General features: G+C 38.9%; 1 protein-coding gene across 6 annotated transcripts in view; it reads right to left on the reverse strand.

The window, feature by feature from the left end:
- Positions 1-17,197, reverse strand: part of CHL1 (cell adhesion molecule L1 like) — a 224,720-nt gene that overhangs the window by 152,780 nt on the left and 54,743 nt on the right. Inside the window, exon 1 of one of the 6 annotated variants that reach the window (XM_055557738.1) lies at positions 6,582-7,178. The exons of 1 other annotated variant lie outside the window; for it this stretch is intronic. The gene's annotated coding sequence lies outside the window, so the exon portion shown is untranslated. 4 more of the 6 variants (XM_055557739.1, XM_055557733.1, XM_055557734.1 and 1 more) reach the window with 4 other exon arrangements.

Consider the following 17,197-nt stretch of genomic DNA (forward strand, 5'->3'; position numbering starts at 1 on the left):
AGTTCTATTGAGCAGATCTGCTATGGACATTCATGTATTTTCATCTGTCCATTATTTCTTGCCCATTCATTTTTGATTCTTCATACCACAAATGTTGATCAAGTACCTACCATATACCCAGTCCAGGGCTAAGCCATGGGACACAGTGATAAGCAAACAAAGATATTGTTCCAATTACCATGGAGCTTACATTCATAGGGGGTAAAAGACATTAACAAATCACATGAATAAAGATAAGACTGAAAATATGCTAAGTGCAAAGAAGGAGGGAAGGAGTGCTATTTAGAGGGAGGAGATGGATGCACCCAGCAAAAATGACTGATGAAGTGACAACTGAATTGAGATCAGGGAGAATGTGCAGCTGGGCAAAGAGGCAAGATTGTGTAGAGGGCACAGGTAGATGAGCATGTGCAAAGGCTCTGTGGTCAGGAAGGCCTGGAGAAAATGAGGGTAAAGGTCAGTGAATGGGAGTTGGTGAAGGATGGGGGCGGGGGGTGGTACTGTGTTCCCAGTTGAGCCTGCAAGTTAGTTAGGTTGACATGACTGAAACTTTGTAAACTGTGTAAAGAGCTGGTCTTCATCCAAGATAATCGAAAGCAATTTTAAGGAACAGAAAGTAATTTTAAGCAGAAAGATGGTACGATCAAATTTCTATTTCAGAAAGAATCTCTGGGGAGAGTATGAAAAACTACCATATGGGCAAGACTAGATAGGAGTAGTTAGCAGACACATCGGTGCATATTATCATCTGCCACCTGCCACCTCAAGTTTAAATATAGGCAGGCAGACTATAATTTAAACATAAGAAGCATTCAAAAATTTAACCACTTAAGTATGAAACCTTTAGCTAGTATGCTTAGCTAAATTTTTGAAGGATATTATAATAGAAAACATAAACCTAACATCAAACTCATGAAGCTGATAATTTCCTAACATACATAATTTCATCCATCCACAGAGACAACAGCAGAGAGAAGCAACAGGGAATAATGTGAATGTGCTGAATTTAGCCCCAACGAGTATTGCTGAGGCTTAATGGCAAAACAGTAAAGGTCCAGAGAAGACCCAGCTCCTGAACAAGATTAAAGGAGATGATGGAGGCTAAGGAGAAAATAATGAAGTTTGGGAGTGATCACTACCTCCAAGAAATTCAAAAGTTTAAATACTTGTGAAAAAAAAGGCTGCCAAACTAAAACATACTAATTCAGGTTCTTGGATGAGGAACTCTGAATGTGGTCACAAGAGAAGCAATCTCTTATTGGCCATGAAAAAGCCGCTAAGCAAATTCCAGTTTGGTACACTCAGTGATACCAAAGAGACTGAAAAATGCACAGGACTTCCATGAAGCATTTGATTTACTATGATCTCCTCACTGTTCCTAGGATACATGCCAAACTCTCTTTTCTAGAGTCTTTGCAGATGTTCTTCCTCTCACTTCAATGGCTCCTTCCCAGATACTCACATAGCTACACTTCCTTCCCATCTCCAATCTGATGTCACCCCTTCAGAGAGGCCTCCCCAGACTATACACGAATATAATAGTGGCCCACGTTCCTGCTTTTACTTCTCATAAAAAGAAAAATCACCATCCGACACTTCATCTCTTCATTGGTTTGGCTGTTAGTTTTTTCCCTAGCTTAGACTATAACTCCCATAAAGGGAGAAATTTGTCTTATTCATTTCTGTATCCCCAGTACCAACTGTCAGGCAGTCACAGGAGTTCAGTAAGTACTGGGTGAATGAATGAGTGAATGAATGGGAGGATGAATCAAGTCACAGTAGGAATCCAGCAGTCAGTCATCTTTGTAACATTTACCACAAAATGTGCCGACTGCTACTTTGAACTAGTTCAGAAAACTCTTGCCTGATTTTGCAATGTCTTTGCCACAATGTGAACAACTCCACAGCCTTTCTAGTTATGAGCATGAAAAGTCTCCCTTGCCTGAGGCTTCTTGCAATTTAAAGTGTCATGGTTAAACCGCTAACTTCCGACATTAGCTACCTGAGGGAAGAATCAGTGTCTAACTCATCTTTCTATGTCCACACATCCAAAACACAGTCTCTTGTAATGAAAGGAGCTTGTCTTCTTGAAATGTTTCTGAGAGGAAAAGTGCCATGGGAAAATGAAAGAAGGCTTGAAATTTATGAATTAAAAATACATCCCTTACTATACCTAAGACTTTGAAGAAGACCATAAAGTCTATTCAGAAATGACAAAGAAGAGTATATCGATAGGAGTAAAAACAAACTTATGAGTTGGAAATAACATTTATCACTACCCTAGAGTTTGGAATAGTACAAGAGTACTCACAAATTTCACAGAAAAACAAGGTTATCAGAGAAATAAAACACCTATAGCAACAAATAAATACATTCTGATGCTGTGAAAAGAATAAATTTCCCCAATATTTTTGGCATTGCTATACATTCTTGTAAAATAATATGTTTTAAATAACAGTAGCAATATTATGGTAAAGTTAAAAAAATGACAATTTTATAGTAATTAATAGGTATAAGAATTTAGTGTTTTTATGGAAACTGGTAAAATTATTTATGTCTATATTATTTACAAATATAGAAATTTCACTTACCCAATTCTGTTGAAATTTTGCTATGTTGCAGAAACTGTCTATATACGATTTCACAGTGAGCACATATCAAAACAGTATTTTATCACAATGTGATTTTTAATAGCTTGAGATATGACTACCAAATAGATATGTCACAAAAACATGATCTTCACTTAACATGAAAGATGACTTTTCATAAGAGTGCTTCGAACCCAGCATATGTATGAAAGGAAGAACCATGGTGCATACCCAACACCCAATACTCTCAACCACATTCATCAATGTTCACTTTGATTTCCCTTTCCTGTCTCCATTGCTCCTCTGAATCTCTTTGTCAGATAACATTATCATACATTTCCTGATTTCCACAGTGGAATGAAAATACCAGCCTTTGCAGCTGTGCATCTCTGGATTTCTATTTATGGCAATGTCCATTCAAATTTAAAACTCTAACAGTTTCTCCACCCTCACAAATTCCCTGTATTTCATCTCATGGCAATTTCTCCTTGGTAAGCAGTCTTCCATAATCTCCCCATCAACCACTCTGCCTATTACTAGGAAAAAGAAAGTTAGTGGGCACAAGGGGTCTACATGCAGGGAAAATAAAATAGAGGAGGCCTCATGGAGCTCTCTAGACTAGTTGTGACTGGTTGATCAAGGATTCTTACCTCAGTTGGAACATTAACCTGAAATGATTTTATTTTTTTCCTTCAAATGTTGCTTTCAACTTGGATTTGCCAAATCCTCCGTTCCCACCATTCTACGCTATTTTATTCCATAAGACTCAAGTCACTGTTTATCACTAAGTATCAGGCTGATTTAAAATGCTCCCTTCCTCACTATTTTTGGCCATAACTATGCTGAAAGGAGTTGGAATGAGGAGAGCAATGTCATCACTTCTTTTATCCACTTATCTCTCTAGCATCCTGGAATTAGAACCCACTCTAACAGCCTGGATCTTCAGTTGGATCAGCTCCTGTGCAGTCCCCAGCTCCCACCTCTACCCAGCTTCCACCCATAACTGCAGGGCCCAGAGCATCTTGCTCCTGTTGTTGCTGCTCTGAGAAAACCCCTAGGTGAGGTACCAGCAAGACAGCTGGAGCCCAGATACTTAATACCAGGTCTGCTTGATAGATAGGACATTTCAGGCACTCCTGCTGGGCCCAATGGTTAGAGTCTGGGCTGCTCTACTGGCCAACACTACTTTCTCCTTCCACTTTTCTTCTGCCCTGCTCACATCAGCATAAGAAGTCATCACTGATTCAGGTAAACAGGGAACAAACTGCCAGTTTCCCATCTTTCAGGCACATCAATCTGTGCTAATGTTTCACTGGACTCCTTCCCTGACATTGCAAAGGGAAAAGAGAATCCCCTCTTATCACCAACAATGAACATGGCACAAAGCCAAAACATTTCAAAGAGCCACTCTCACATTCCTGGCCCCAATTCTTTCTGTGTAGAAGAAACTGGGCAGCTAAGGTAATGGTTGGGGTAATCTGGCTTCTTTGAACTCTTGAGAAACCCCTGAGTGGTATCCTAGTGTGACCAAGCAGGATCCTGTGAGGCCATCCCAGAATAGACTCCCCACCCATGTCCTCCACCTGCCTTTTGTCTGTTAAAAAAAAAAAAAAACACCTTTAGCCAAAGAATAAATTCAATCCGAGAAGTGAGAAAATGCAGAAAGAAAGGAAAACAGTCAAGCAAGACAAAATACTTCAGCCATTAAACAAAGGTGAAGACTTTTAGTTCTTCCTCAAGGACTATAGACAATATTCTGAGCCACGTGATTTAGCTGTTTTGCAGATACCGAAACCCAGAACAGGTGGAAGAAGTTAACTGTATGCTGCTCACAAGCACGCAGACCCTAGACCAGCTGGACGCAGAAGGTTGATGATGAATGATGCTGACTCCCATGTCCCTCACCACCAGCCAATCAGAAGCTGTCCATGAGCTGATCTCGCCCTGCTCTGTGAATACTGTCAGACTCCTCACTACCCTCTCCAGGGTGGGGCACACATTTAGGAGGGCTTTAGGTTGCTGTGACCCCCTTTGCTTGGCACAGCAATAAAGCTGTTCTTTCCTACTCCACCCAAAACTCTCTCCACGTTTCTATCAGGCAACAGTAAACAAAGACCAAGTTCCAGCAACGCTAGGCTCATCTCCGATTTGGGCTGTGAGTTCCACCTACCAATTTGAGAGCAACCACAGCAAAAACAAAACAAAAAAAAAAAAAAACACAACATCTCACTCAATATTCCTTTAAGACTCATTAGCAGAGACGTCTAAATTAGGTTAATTTTTGGCCATCACCTTAATCACTTTTGTCTTTAAACCCTATGTTCTATAACATTTCAAGAGGAGCAGAGTGAATTGTTTCCTAAAACTGAGTCCTACTAATGAACACAGCATCTAAATCCAAAATTGCCTAACTCCAAATATTTTTTAGTTGTTTTCAGTGCACTAAATAAAATTAAGATTCATAGCTGTGTCTGAATAATTATTAAACTTTGCAACATATATTTATGGCATGTATAACAATCTTGGGTAAAGGGAAAGGAACATGTATAAACAATTCCAGTAATTATGAAATTGAATCCAAAGCACCAACTAGTCATCATTGAAAATACTTTTTCATATCACTGCTATGGCTTCTAGAAAATCTTATTATTTTTGCAAAATTAGTGTTTGACTCACTGAGATAAAACAAAACATAGATGCTTGTGGAATATACTGAAGATCTGCATGCAGACAATTAAATCTATTGAACAGGTGTTGGGACAAAACACATTTAGAGCAAGAATAAACAAAAAACGTGACAATGTCAACAAATATGAATTGAATAAACTACCAGCTGTGATTAAAAACCAAACAAGTTTTTTCCATAGGAAAGATATACCATTTTAAAATTGACCATCACCAGCGCAACTGACCAAACTCATGGTCAGTTGAGAATACTGACAAAAGCACTTCTATGAAAATCGTTAGAACTTCTTATGAAAATGTGTTCAATTTGCTTTTATTGTTTTATCAGATTTATTTCATACTTTAAATTTTCTTAACAAAGTATCTCTTAAATCAGAAGTTACCAGCAAGTGATATTATATTTAGCGTTTTTCTTGAGTTTTATACAACTCAATGGAGAAAATCAACATGAATCTGGCCTTGCCTTTGAGATGCACAGAAGAACTTAACTAGGTGTTAATGTTAAATCACTGAAGATCATGAATATAATATGTATAAGGTGATTTTAGAATCTCAAGAGGGGAAACTTTACAGATGGGATATATTTAAATTTTCTTTTGGCAAAATAAAAAAATTTAAATTCTCATAATTTAAGGTAATATCAGCCATTGGAAACTTCAAAACACTAAAAGTTCTTAGGAACTGAATACCATTTTAAGGAGAAGTAAATAAAAACTAAAATATGAACATAAAGTAGAAGAAAATGAATAATTCCAACCTAAGGCCTAAATCTCCTCATAGTGGTTAATTAGGATTTTACGCAAAGGAAGTTGCTACCAGGCCAAAGAAACAAATTCTCATTATATTTGGAGCCACGAGTCATGAGGGAAATGATAGCATGAAGCTTCTTAGCGTAATTTTGAGAAGAGATCTTGCTACCAAGTAAATCTGCCTTTAAAATGGTATCACATACTTTTTTCAGTTGTAAGGTATTTGTTTAAAGCCTGATGTATACAGGGAAGAGGCACAAACTAACAAAAGCCATAGGATCCTTACCACTGTGAAATATGAAAAACATATCGCAAATAGCAGATGAAGGCAAGGAAGCAGACTCACCAATATGAAAAATAATGAGGACAAATTATGCTAGTAAAAGCTATGGAGGTGTAGACCCGTGATTAGTCACCAACCAGCTTCCCGCAGACTTAGTTCCTAGCATTTCAAGAAAGGGGGAAGTGAGATGATTTCCTGGATGTCTTAGTCTGTTCAGTCTGTCACAGCAGTACTGTAAACTGTGTGGCTTATAAACAACAGAAATTTATTTCTCACAGTTCTGGAGGCTGGGCAGTGGTCCAAGATGAAGGCGCTGGCAGATTCGGCGCCTGGTAAGAATGCTCTTCAGAGTCACAGGCGGCCGTCTCCTAGCCGGGCTCTCTCAGGGTGGAAGGGGTGAAGGGCTCTGTAGGGCTCTTTTAGAGAGGCTCTAATACCATTCCTGAAGGCTCCACCCTCAAGTCCTAATTGCCTCCCAAAGCCCCACCTCCCAACTCCATCTCGTTGGAGATTTAGCTTCAACTTGGCAATGTTCAAGGAGTCACAAATATTCATTCTATAGCACCGGACCCTATGAGAATCAGGGAACAGCTTTGGTTATTAACTATTGTTTTAAGAACTACTGTTGTGATCATATGAATGGTAAACAACTGTGTCTTGGAGGGCCCTAGAGTAGCACCCTGAAGTGTTGCTTCACTGATCTAAGAACCTCCCTCCCCACCTGAGAGCTTCAGGGAGCCACACTGTGCTCACAGGTGTTCCGGGACTATCCCATTTGCGGTTAGCTTATTTGTTCTAAGTGAAAATCACACTATCTCTCATCCTAACTTCTCAGTGCATGAAACCTTCACAATTTCTCTGAGACAGGCTGCCGCTGAGGGGGGAGCCACATACACCACCACCCCCGAGTGTGCCATTTCGCCTTGTGGATTTTTTCCAGCTGAAGCCAATTAAGACCCAGCAGACTCAGGTAAAGCTTTTTTGCCTAAATGGCAACCCACTCCAGTACTCTTGCCTGGAAAATTCCACGGAGGGAGGATCCTGGTAGGCTACAGTCCATGGGGTCGCAAAGAGTTGGACACAACTGAGCGACTTCACTTTCACTTTCACTGCCTATAAAAATTTAGATAGAGGGCCTATACCTAGAAGAGAGCTATTATCAGAGATAATATTTATATCTGGAAGACATATCTGCATGGCAGGGCAAACATCCGATTACCAAACATGCTCTTCTCACCTTCCTATGGATTGGCTTCTACATTTTTGAAGCCCAAGTCTCCTACCCCCATCTCCTAACTCAAGATGGTATATAAGCCACAAGTGACTGACTGACCTTGAGTCTCCTATTTTTCTTTCTTTCTTTCTTTTCTTTTGTATGGAGCTCCCTGAATCCAAAATTAAGTTTGTTTTTCTTCTGTAGTCTGTCTCACGTTAATTTAATTATTAGACCAACCAAAGAACCTAGAAGAGAAGGAGGGAGAAGTTTTGCACCCCATCAGAAAGCAACCCTCTATCCTAACGTTACTGGTGCCAAAGCCAGAGCTTAACATTTTTACAAATAAAGAGGTGTTGTGCCAGCCTGCATATCAAGGAAAGGGACTAATTCTTCCGTAAGTTCCATCAACTCCAAGACATCCCAACTCCAAGACTCCAAGAACACTACAATCTGAGTACAAATAGTCTGCTGGTCATGAAGATAGAGCTTCATGGTCAGTGCCTACCCGGCTCCCCACCAGATTGCTGTTGTTGCCACAGCTGCTGGTAACATGTGCCAACTAAGCCAACTAATTTTTCAAAATGCAAGAAAGAAGGCTCTTTTTCCAGGCATTTATGTTTAACCAAGGATGCTGCACAACAAAATTGGCCATGGTTACAACCTTATCACATTTTATAGACCTTTTCACAACTGCCACTGAGAAACTGATCTGCTCCGAGTGGATGAGGTGCAGAGACCCAGAACTGCCACCCCCTTTAAATACCTGCTGGTACCATTTATTTCTCTGCATGGAATGACTTATTCATTTTTATTTATTTTCCTTAGCAGGCTTGTTATTTTGACCAGGCACTAGAGATTTCAAGAACTTTGAATACTGAGGAGAAACCTCTTTTATTCCAGAAGATTCCTGGAATGTTTATCCAAATTTACCACCTCATTTTCCATTGCACTCCTACCTTATAGCAACCATCAAGTTTAAAAACCTTAACATTCCACCTCATTAAACCCTCTGCTTCACTGTGCATATTTAAAAGTCCCTGCCACTGTATTTCCCACACCTCTCTCACACAGATTTTAAAAGAATGTAGGGAAAATATATTACTGTATAGAAATTTGAGGAACATTCTGAGTAGGAGCTACCCTCTTCCTTCCTTCCATAATGTCATGCTTCTCGTGTGCTTGAGGATCACATCAATCAGATTTCATATTTCAACTCAGAAACTCAGTAGTTTTTGACTAAAAGAAATTCAGTGTGAACCTCAATTCCTTATCTATAAAATGAGGATACAGAAAAAGCCCTTTTCTTTAGGTTATGGAAAGCAGTAAGTGATATAAAAGTATCACAATAGTAAATTTACAAAGTATCTATATCTCATTTTAAAAATAGATAAAAGTCTGTATCTCACTTGTAGTCCTTTCCCAACGTCCAAGCCAAAGTTCTTTCAAAAATGCTTGGAATCATAAACCAGGAAGCAAGGACTGGAAAGAAATGTTTACTCAGAGTTGTAGATGTCTACTTCACTTAGCATTCTGGCCTTTTATGCAAATAATCTATTATGAAAAAAGAAAGAAGGTCTTTGTATAACACAATGACACATTTTCCCTACAAGCCCAAGACTATTTTATTAATCAGAATGCCCTTTGTTAAAAGAGCAAGGATCATTCATTCTGAGTTAGATAATGAGCAGTCCCCAAACCCCCAATTCAGAATATCTCAAAGACAGGAAGTGAATATTTGCCTCTGCAGGCTTCATGTATGGCACGCAGTAGGTCTACAACATACTTCCGTAGTATATATAAATGATACAGGTCAGGGACATTGTGAAAGTGTGACAGTCCTGAGTCATCAAAGGTGCAAACTCATCATTGATCTTTTATAGTGTTGTTTTCAAAACTACTTCTCCCTTTCTGCATGATCTGTTTACTCGAAAGCCTATGCCATTTTACTATTGATATTACCAAGTTCTCATTTCCATTGGAATACAAATAGGACCTCTACACGTTCATTTTCAAAATGATTCCCTGGTGTAGGAAAGAGAGCAATAAAGATTGAGGTTATGAACAGTATCATTTACTGCTTGGACTTTTTTTAAGTGCATAAAGAAATAATTCACCTGTCCTATTCATGTGGCAATGAGTTTAGTTTCATTTAAATAGAGTACATAAAAAGAATCATTCAACTCATTTAACTGTTCATTGGTTATCCTTAGAGTGAGGTCTGAATGACAGCACCAGAGTGAAGCACCCGATAGAGAAAGAAACTAGAACAAAAAACTGCAGGGCATTTCTGTAAATCCATCTACGGTGAGAGTGCAGCCTATGGACATGATCCATCTTAGAAAAGCTGACCACTGGGCAGGGACATGCAAGAAAAGGTCATTCTTTTCAAATCAGTGTGAGCCCTTTGCACTACCACCATGCAACTCTGCACATGTATATAATCAAAGCAGCTTATGCAAGTGTATGCAGCTAAGGACAAAGAAAAACTGGCATCCTTAAAATTACCCTTTCAACACCCACTAACCCAACACAGATGGGGTGAATGTTCTTTACGTCCCAAGGTCTGTAAAAATCTGAAAGTAAGATATAAAAGCAAATATATGTATAAATAAAAATAATGTAATTGTTCTCTTTAAGAAGCTGACTCAATAAATCAATTATGTGAATAAATCTTAGCTAGAGGGAGCGATCTGGAGCAGTGACAAATGAAAGTGGAAACAAGGGACCTCTTACATCTTGTCTAGCACATTTCATCACTGGAAGCTTCTGGTAACAAATGCTCATCTCCTTTCTCTAACATTATTTCTTCTTAAAAGAAAACAAAAGAACGAACAAGAAATATGTCACAGAGGTACAATGAAGAAGTTGCTGAAATTCAGAACCATAGGATACATGACAAATTTTCAGTTAAATGTTCATTACGTCCGTTGAGTTCTTTTTTTTTCATTAACTACTCCAAGAGCTATAACCTCTTAATGCATCAATACCACCACCCTGGGGATGACACTAAATTAGCTCTTTCAGATGGCAAGGAGTTCATTTGATGAATCGCTACAGGTCTCAGGGCACTAGAGTGGACAGAAGCGGGTCGATGGGGCGGCTCAATCCTGCTTCAAGAAGCTTAGTTGCATGGGCATCTGGATTCTACTTGCATGCAAAGCATTTAGCAGGGAAACTGACAGAAGAATCTGCTTTCCAAATTTCCCTCACTTTGCACCATGTTTTGGACTAAACATTATTCAGTCCTCGTATTTCAGGACCATTCTGAACTATGGGGAGGAATAGTCTTGAAATATCTAAATGAGATTATATAAAACTGTCACTAAGGATTGTCATTAAGGACTTTGGCCACCTGATGTGAAAAGCCTACTCAACTGGAAAAGACCCTGATGCTGGGGAAAAATGAAGGCAAAAGGAGAAAAGGGCAACCGAGGATGAGACAGATAGCATCAATGACTCAGCGGACTCCAGTCTGAGCAATCTCCGGGAGATGGTGAAGGACAGAGGAGCCTGCATGCTTTCTCCTCTCCCTTACCTCCCTCCCTCTCTTTCTCCTTTCTTCCTCCCCACCCCCCCGCCCCCACCTTTTTCTTTCTACCTTTTTTAAAGACCCAGCAGGTTAATCGGAGGTAAAAATTAAGTAAACATCATGCTAAATAGATAATATTTCGGTGAATCGCAGCATTGAGTAATTTTTGTATGCGATTTTGTTTCACTCTGCTTGTATTACGCAATTCCAGACCTTCTTTTTGTACAATGATCAAGGGTAAAAACAGGGGTTTTGTCCAGTCCAGAGCCTGGGAGGCAGAACTAAGTGACCAAACCACCATGGGATTTAACAGCTTAGCTCATCCTTGAGATGGTTCACATTTATTTCTGAAAAACAAATTCAGTACAATTCATTTAATAAGTAGAAAAGGGGGCAGACAGAATGGTTTCTCAAACTGTCAAAAACCAGGCTGATTTCCAACAAGCTGGTGGTTGCAAAGCTGCTGAGACTTCATGGAAATGTCTGGGAAAAATAATTTCATTTAAAAACCATTTTGGGTTTCCTAATCTTGTTTGTTTCTTACTGCTTTTCCCCCTTATTTTATTAGCAATGAAGTTTATAGGAAAATAAGAGTGTATCCTTCCATAGGAAGCTTTTAGGTAGCTCTTTTATTTCTACCATCCAATGCATTGATTTTTGAGGTCAGCATCTTGAACAAGTTTCACAAACTATACCCCAGTGGCAATGAGTTAAGTTTTAAAAATGATCTTCCCATCTGTCTGTCTGGTAAGTTATAGCAGCCTACAAGTTCCCATATATGTATAGATCTTTATTATCATAATAGCATGAGAATGTGATTTAGGAAGTAAGAGGGACTCCTCAAGCTATAGTGACATTGTAGTCAAAAAGGGATTCTTTTCTTTTTTTGGCAATTGGAGGATAACTGCTTCATAATATTGTGTTGGTTTCTGCCATACAGTAGCATGAATCAGCCATGAGTATATACATAGGCCCTCCCTCCTTCATCTCCCTCCCACTGCAATCCCATCCCATCCAATTAGGTCATCACAGAGCACCAGGCTGAGCTCACTGTTATATAGCAAAACAGGTTTTATTAAGCCCTTTTTACCTCTTTAAATGACAAGCATACTTTATAGCATATGTTATGGTTTGGGAGGTAGTGATCCCAAATTGGTCAGCAATATGCAAATGACTTAAAACATAAGATGGAAATGGTTGTTTCTAATGGCTTGGTACAGATTCATGTCTTTTAAGAATATAAAAGAGAAGAACCATTTTCTGACATTCCAAAAATTCGCTTCTTGTATTTTAGTTTCAGTTTTTGGTGTACTGAACATTGTGTGCACTTATTCAAAAATAGTTCTGCTAAAATTTTAGAACACAGATTAATTATTAGAATCCTGTGCCCCACAGCCAGAAATTCTAATTCAGCAGGTCCAGAGTGGAGCCCAGGAATCTACATATGTAATTAATATCCCAAGAAGTTATTTTACTCATTTATTCAATTATTCATTAATTAAATCTTATTGTGACAGATATTATGCTGTGTGCTCAGTTCTGTGGATACACTGGTGAAAAACAAAGTCCCTGCTTTAATCCATTGGTTTAATGTATAAATAAAATGCTCAGAAGCAATAAGAGCCAGGAATAGAAATAAAATAGGGAAAAGCAATAGCAGGGAATGATGGATGAGACAGCAAAAGGGGATATTCAGGCAAAATCTCCCTGATAAGATATTGCTGATATAAGTGGTTCAAGGACCAAAGTTGGAGGAAAAACTCCCTTTAAACAGGCTAAGGATGGGGATATAGTATACATATAGTTATGTATACACACAACATTGTAAAGCAATTATGCTCTTATTATATATGTGTGTGTGTGTGTGTGTGTGTGTGTGGCAGGTTGCCACTTCCTATTCCTATAATACACACACACACACACACATATATATGTGCTTCCCTGGTGAAGGAAATGGCAAACCATTCCAGTATTCTTGCCTGGGAAATCCCAGAACAGAGGAGCCTGGCAGGCTATAGTTCATAGGGTTGCAAAGAGTTGGACACCACTTATCAACTAAACCACTATATATATATATACATATACATATATATATACATATATATATATATACATATATATATATACATATATATATATATACATATATATATATACATATATATACACACACACACACACACACACGCATATAAGTGGCTCAGTGGTAAAGAATCTGTCTACAATGCAGGAGATGCAGGTTTGATCCCTGGGTTGGGAAGATCCCCTGGAGGAGGGCATGACAACTCACTCCAGTATTTCTGCCTAGATAATCCCATGAACAAAGGAGCCTGGCAGGCTACAGTCCATAGGGTTGCAAAGAGTTGGACATAATTGAAGTGACTGAGCATGTACACATATATGTATATATATGTGTGTGTGCATGTATATGTATAATTTTAAAAACAGGCTAAGGAAAAATAAAACTTATGTCTTGCTTCTCAGCTTGCACATGATGTCAGGTATCTCATATGTCTTCAAATTTCTAATTTCTTTTGGTACTTAACAGTTTACTCTTACTTCCCTGCAATTCCTATGTCCTCCAGGCACATAACACAAATCACACATATTTTTATTACAAAGATGTTTAAAATGAAGACAGCGTGGCACAGTTATAGTCTTTTTCTTTAAAAAGACTGTTCAAGAATGATGTGATAAAACTGCCCAAAAGTTGGCAGTCCTAGAATATAGTAAAAAAAAAAAAATGGATCTAGAATAAAGAATGTGATTGTCACACTTTACTTTCCCCCCTCAAGAGACACTTGGAAATTTTTATACAGATCTAGGTGCTTCAGTTTAAAATGGATTCATACCAACAGCTCATTCAGAAGTGAGCTCCCAAGATGGGAGGTGGGACAGATAGCATCCCATGGAAAGAAGAGTTGAAGGACCTGGGGATGTTTTCCTGTGAAAAAAGATGACTCAAGTGAGATATAAATCTTCTCTTCAAACATAAGAGGGTCATAGAAAAGGAATAAGACTTTGTTTTGAGGGGTCCAAAGAGCAGAGATGGAAGAAACAAAAGAAAATTCCTGGGAGAGATATTTGAGGCTTATACAAACGTAGCTCTGGGTTTGAAGTTACACAGACATGGGCCTGGAAGCCTCAGGAAGGAGCCCCCATGTCAGAGGAGGTGAAGTAGGGGTCAATGACCACTTATGGCAATGGGAATGCAAATGCCTTCAAGCCCAAAGGAATGGTTGAATTAAAGGACAGCTGAGGTCCTGCTGACTAAGAGAATCTATGACGCATGACTCAGAATTCCATGACTCAAAACAGCAGGACTGACTGCCCCATGAAACAATAGCCCCTCTTACTCTTACAGGCCTCTCAAACCAGGAGGCATGTTGGTGCTGCCCCGACAGACAGCCACGTGGGAAGAACTGAGCATTTGAAGTTGATGCAGTTGGCCTTTAAAAGGACAGTGTGTCCTTCCAAGGCTTGCTCACTCTTTTGGGGGGTGCCCTTTCCCAGCCTCCATCATCTTCTCCCACGTGGTCCCACAGACACACAAACACATCCCCAGAACATGCTGCCTCTGTCAGAACCACCCAGCCTGGTGTTCTCAAGAGTTCCTCAAGGGGAGATACCAAATGAACAAAAAACAAATTCAAAGTTTTTCAAGTCATTCAAGTGATATGTTCATGATTTTTTTCATATGCATGCATTACTTGCACTTATTTTTAACTGACTTTTCAAATGAAAGTATTTTAAGATAATATGTTCTCTCACTACTATAAAATGGGAACTAAGTACCACATTCCATAAAAAAATAAATACATTGAAACCTCAACAATTAAGTTCTACACAGACATTTTAACCAGCTGAATCTTGGGTTATGAAGTCTGGTCTCTTTTTATGAGAAAGAGATAGCAGAAAGTTAAAATTTATACACTCATACAAGCACAAATCTAGGTGTTTTTTTTTTTTTTTTACTTAATCTGAAGTACCGAAAGAGAATTAAAAATGAAAAATGTTTGATGTATATGTCTGCTATTTAATATTAAATTACCTATGATTATTTTATACTCCATCAGTGGTACTCACCCCATAACTAATTAAAACTAATGTCCCCATGTTAGAGGAGAAATGAAGCCTTAACCCCTAAAGCAGCCCAGGTAGACAAAACTTTAAGGAATACTGAATTAGAGAATGCCAGGCACCATGGAAAATTCATGGAAATATCTTTAATCACCTACATAGTAAGTCTCCCTTGAACTGTAGTTTCCATGTAAGGACAACCACAGACACAGGCAGGACTCAGTTCTTGCTTGTGATCCTTTTGCCTAGATTCCAGGTCTGGCAATACAAGGTTATCCAGTCCAAACTGTTGACTCATTCAGTAATCCCCAAAATAACTGGGCAACCACTGTATGCCAACTGCTCTGCTAGGCGCTGAGAATACAGCACTTGATGCATAGGATTCCTGCCCTCACCTCCAAATTTACATGGGAAATTTGTGGATGCAGGATAGCTACATCTCTGTCAGAGTTTATCCACCTCAGTGTGAATGACATTTGGGGCAGAATAATTCCTTTTTTATAGGAGGTTGTTCTGTGTGTTGCAGAATGTTTAGTGGCAGCCCCATTCTCTACCCCTGTCCCAAAGGTAACAACCAAAAATGTAAAAATGTTTCCAGATATTACTAGATGTCCCCTGAAGGACAAAATTACGCCTGGTTGAAAACCACTGCTCTAAGTCCTTCTTCCCTATACGCAAAGCATGAGTGCCTCCTTGAACAACTTCAGGGAACACCATTCATTTGTATTCTATGTGAATTTCTTCCTTAAAGCTGTGTAACAAATGTACATCCCTCAAAAGGATAAGCTCTGCTGCTTTACTGTGTAATGGGTGAAATTACATGCTCTGGTGATACACATTGGGCTTCCCTGGTAGCTCAGACGGTAAAGAATCTGCCTTCAAGGCAGGAGACCCGGGTTCAATGCCTGGGTTGGGAAGACTCCTGGAGAAAGGAATGGCTACCCACTCCAGTAGTCTTGACTGGAAAATCCTATGGACAGAGGAGCCATGAATTTAGAGATTTAATAAAAGACAAGGACATAGAATACTTATCAAATGGTATCAAAAAAATACCATTTTTTTCAAACTGCATTCATGAATATCACTTCTCTTTTCTCATTTCTTCTGTCTGTCATGCACACACATACACAAACTGAGGCATGGAACTCTTACTTTGTCTAACATATGATTAGTTCTAAGCAGAAGCCCAAAGAAAGTGAAGAAGCAAAAACATTAACTGATGAATGCTGTTGTAAATTCTAGGTAATTCAATGTCCTTTTGGAAACGAGAACAAAGATCCCAGAAAATTTTTTTAAAGCTGAGACTGTGACACCAGACAAAAGAAGAAATACCCTCACTTCCCAGATACCTTCCTGTTAGGTATTTTAACAGACCAGTGCTTCTCAACCCTGCTTGTCAATAAAATCATGAGTAGAAGTTGAAAAGAGCAACCACCACAACAAAAAAACAGCTATCTGAGCTTCACCTACAAAGTTAGAATAGCTGCCCAGAGAGCCTTCGATCTAGAGTGCCACAGGTAATTATTATGGGCACTAAAAGGTGCAAACTACTGTTCTAAGGTGTCAGGAAATACTGGGGGAAAACAAGACGAGAAAATAAAGCCTGCAGCATACATATGAATCACTTATCTCTGCATTTTCTACATTTGAGATTTCAGATACTAAGTTTCACCCATCAAGGAATGACACTTGCCCAAAATAAACGAAAGCCTTTAGCATTTACACTTTTTTTTTTTACACTTTTATCCAGAGAGTGCACACACACGCACACATACCTGCCAGTTATCAGATACAAAGATGGCATAATGCCCATCTGTGCCTCTTCATGACCTAGAAGTTACTGAATTCTAGAGGTCATTTGAATGACCTCCCAATCGTAAATCAATGTGGTATAAACTAAAATCATTAAAAATGTCTAAGAAGGTTTTTATAATCACACAAAACTCTAGGAAATATCCCCCATTGCCTTTGAAGCATAGCAACTGGAAGTCTAGTCTTTTTAGTGGATAAAGAAAGACATTTCTTAAACTACACACAATTGACTAAGTCACAAATAATAGCTCAAAA

Source organism: Bubalus kerabau, chromosome 20, assembly GCF_029407905.1.
Source record: "Bubalus kerabau isolate K-KA32 ecotype Philippines breed swamp buffalo chromosome 20, PCC_UOA_SB_1v2, whole genome shotgun sequence".
Lineage (NCBI taxonomy): Eukaryota > Metazoa > Chordata > Mammalia > Artiodactyla > Bovidae > Bubalus > Bubalus kerabau.